Here is a 4,055-nt window from a genome sequence, read left to right as displayed (position 1 = left end):
ACCTGGGCTACAAAGTGAGATCAAGGCAGCCTGAACTGCATAGCAAGACCCTGTCTCAAAAAGACCCCCCCCACACACACACACAAAGATTCTCTTCTTTAAAGTTTATTGCTCCTGCCAGGCATGGTAGTGCATGCCTACAATCCTAGCACTCTGGAAGGTTGAGGCAAGAGGACTGTAAATTCAAGGCTGGCTGGAGAAACTCAGTGAGACTCTGTTTCTGAATAAGAAGTAAGGGTTGATGGGCCAAGGATATAGCTTAGCGGTACAGTGCCTGCCTGGCAAGTGCAAGGTCCTGAGTTTAATCCCCAGTACCCCAACCCCCAAAAAAGGGTTGAGGAGTTTGGGATATGCCCCAGAGCAAAGGCCCTGGTTTCCGCGCCTAGTATTAAAATATATATATTCCTGGCTACTCTAATTATATACAAAATAAAAAGAACTGGGCATAGTGGCATACATCTGCAAATCCCAGCACTGAGGGAGGATAAGGCAGCTATAAATTCAACTGCTGCCTGATCAATTTAGCAAGATCCTATCTGAAAATAAAAAGGGATAGGTGATGTAACTCCATAGAGCATGGAGCACCCTTGGGTTCAATCTCAAGTACCACCAAAAAAGAATATAAAAGAAGAAGCAGTAAAACATTGAAACATTATTTTTACAAACAATACAACTGTGTATCTGATAATCCAAAAGGATTCCTTGAAGAAAGTAACAAAAATTAGGCACTAATTTTGTAAACTATGTAGAAAATATATACAAAAACTAAGTCACCTTTGAACACACAATCAAAACTAGTTATAAACTATAATGGAAAAAAATGCCCTTTAATAAAAGCAAGAACAAACATAAAATGCCCAGAAATTACCTAACAAATGTATAAATTCTGCATAAAAAAGATACAACAACCAACCAGGCATGGTGCCATATGCGTGTAATCCCAGCACTCAGAAGACTGAGGAGGAAGAGTGCTGTGAGTTCAGGCCAGATTGGGCTACATACTGAGTTCAAGGCCAGTTTGAGCTACCATACAGAGAGAGAGAGAGAGAGAGAGAGAGAGAGAGAGAGAGAGAGAGGCAGAGACAGAGATAGACAGAGACAAAGACAGAAAAAGAGAAAGGGAGAAAGGAAGAAAGAAAGGAGGGAAGAAAGGAAGAAAGGAAGAAAGGAAGAGAAAGAAGAAAACAGGCAAGCATAGGAATATGACACAAAAGTACATAGGGATGCTACCACTGTACCCAGATATAAAAATTTAATTATAAAATGTTTACTCATTTCTAGTTTTATTATGAAAGTAAAGAATACTAAAAAAAAAAAAAAAAAACTTCAGAAGGGCTTTTTTCTTCTAAAAATAAAAAAGACATAGAACTGTGGATAAGCCAAAATAGTCTTGAGACCTTCTGCTAAATTGAGTGATGAGGCCTAGATATGCCAGTTATCAAAACATTTTATAAAGGTATGATGTCAAAATAAATTTGATTATAATGCAAAAAGAAATAGACAATTAGGTAGGATAAAATAATAGTCAAGATACAGATACAAACACTATTGGAACTTGGCCTAGGATAAAGTTTGCATTTAAAACCACTAAGATAAAGTTAAATAATTAAGTATATGGCACTAAGACAAATGTTTAATCACCTGTGAAAAATAACAGCATATTCCTGCCTAACTCTGTTCAACATTCAAAATTCTGATTAATCAAGTACTTAAATTTTACAACATAACCATAAAGGAGAAAAACATGAGGTTTAAAAAAGGTATGTCAGAGTGGAAAAGATGATTTATAAACTAAACAACAAAACTGATGTTATCCAAGCAGAAACTGATACATTTACAACACTACATTTCTAAGGAAAACCCCCTAAACACACATACACAGATAACAAAACCAAGGTGTGAGGAAGAAAGGATATATCCCTCATCTTTAAAATTCTTACAAAGCAATTAGAAAAACACTAATCACCCAAAAGAAAATGACATTAAAAGATATTTCACAGAAAATATTTGATATTAAAAAAAATAAATGACATTAAAAGATATTTCACAGAAAATAACATTTAAAAGTAAAAATGTAGCATGGAGCATTAAAATGCAAATTACATATAGTATAACAATGCAAATTAAAAGCATAATATTTTCCACTAAACATACTAACAAAAATCAGAGTTAAAAAATGATTTTGGCAAATTACTGGAAATGGAAACTCTAGTACTTTGCTGAAAGGAATGAAAATTAGTAAATCTAAAGAAAAGAAATGTGACCTTTTAAAGAATGTACAAATGTACTAACTCAGCAAATCCACTTCAGGGATATAGCTTTAATATCTACTTGCATATAGATACTAAATAATATATTCAAAGATCATCATCTCATTTTTATTTCAAAGGATAAAAACACTTACATATTTCAATAAGCAACTGATTCAGCTAACTGAAGTACAGGCCTACAAGATAACGCAGACAGGACACCCAAGGAAGCCTGTTCTTTACTTTCTTTCTTTTTTTATTTTCCATACTGAGATGCCCTTAAGGGAATCACATTTTTGAAGAATTTGTAAAATTCTGTTAGTCCTTAGTAGTTAAAATATTACCCAAGTATCTGTCAATAGTTAATCTAAAACTTTATATGAATTTTTGCATCCCACTTAATTCTTTATAATAATCTATTACTTTATGTATTTTTAAATTATCATCTTAAAATAGATTTCATCAGTGATTTCAGCTTCCTAGAAACATTTTTTATTATATGGGATTACTGCATTCCAAAATTACCAAAGGGGAAATTTTAATAGAAAACAATTTGCATTGTGATATTTCCTTAATCAATGGTTATTCAGAGGTGTGATTTAAAAATTTAGTTCCGAGGGCTGGGGATTTAGCTCAGCGACACAGTGCCTGCCTGGCAAGTGCAACGTCATGAATTCAATCCCCAGTACTGGAAAAAAAAAAGAAAGTCCAGTTCCAAATATACGGACTTTTAATAATACTTAAGCTATTGGGTATAATTTGAATAATGTGAAATTTCTTTAGGCTTGCTTTATAGTTTAGGATGAAAAATTTCTTATACTTAATAAAAGAACCATTCAAAAACTTCAGTTAGTCATTATCAGATTTTTTTAAGTGGTATTAGGGATTGAACACAGGTCTGTTGCACTGAGCTATATTCCATTTTGAGCTATATTTCCTTTTTTTGTTAAAGTCAGGTTTTCATTAAATTGCTAAATTGAACAGGATAGACTTGAACTTGTAACCCTTCTACCTGAGCCTCCCAGAGTGATGGGATTACACATTGTATCAGATTTTAAAACAGTACTCATTCAAAGGTTCTTTTTTAGCTGGGTGTGGTGGTGCACACCTGTAATCCCAGCACTCAGAAGGCTGAGGCAGGAGTATTGCTGCAAGTTCAAATCCAGCCTGGGCTACAAAGTGAGTTCAAGGCCAGCCTGAACTGCATAGGGAAACCCTGTCTCAGAAACACACACACAAAAAGTTCTTTTTTTAAAAAATACTTGACAGAGGAACGGTAAAATCCAATTCTGCATATCTATCTTTTCTGTCTGTAGTTCTATCAACCTTTGCTTTGTATTTATGGAGGTCATGTTATTAGTTACATACATAGAGGTTATCCATAATCAGATCCTGCTAATGAAATGAAATTGCGTATTAAAATGGGTTTCTATATTTTTGTTGGCAAATGTATTTTTTCTTTGTTTTTATCCTTGAAATCTTTTCATGGGAGGTTTCTTTGGTTAACATTTCAACAGCATAGTTTTGTACTGTCCATGAATTTCAATCCTTTTGAAGCTTTATTTTCTTATATGTGCTTTAAAAATAACATAGTATTTTATACAAATAAAAAATGTCCTTTCAACTACAGTTTAACGATCCCTCGATTCACACTTTTGGCATTTCTCTTAGTTTATGTCTACCATCTTGCTGTGTAATTTCCTTTTTTTTTCTTGGTACTGGGAGTCAAACTCAGGACCTCATGCTTGCCAGGCAGGTGCTGTGCTGCTGAGCTATACCCCTAGTCTGTAATTTCTTCTTTTTTTT

The 4,055-nt window shown here is 33.9% G+C and overlaps 1 protein-coding gene across 1 annotated transcript in view; it reads right to left on the bottom strand.

Annotated features, from left to right (window-relative positions):
• LOC102027163 (zinc finger protein 850-like) overlaps positions 1-4,055 on the bottom strand; it is a 124,580-nt gene that overhangs the window by 96,673 nt on the left and 23,852 nt on the right.

Source organism: Chinchilla lanigera, unplaced genomic scaffold, assembly GCF_000276665.1.
Source record: "Chinchilla lanigera isolate Chin_1 unplaced genomic scaffold, ChiLan1.0 scaffold00067, whole genome shotgun sequence".
NCBI classification, from domain to species: Eukaryota; Metazoa; Chordata; class Mammalia; order Rodentia; family Chinchillidae; genus Chinchilla; species Chinchilla lanigera.
The sequence above is the reverse complement of the archived record's forward strand: the minus strand, read 5'-3'. Positions and strand labels throughout refer to the sequence as shown.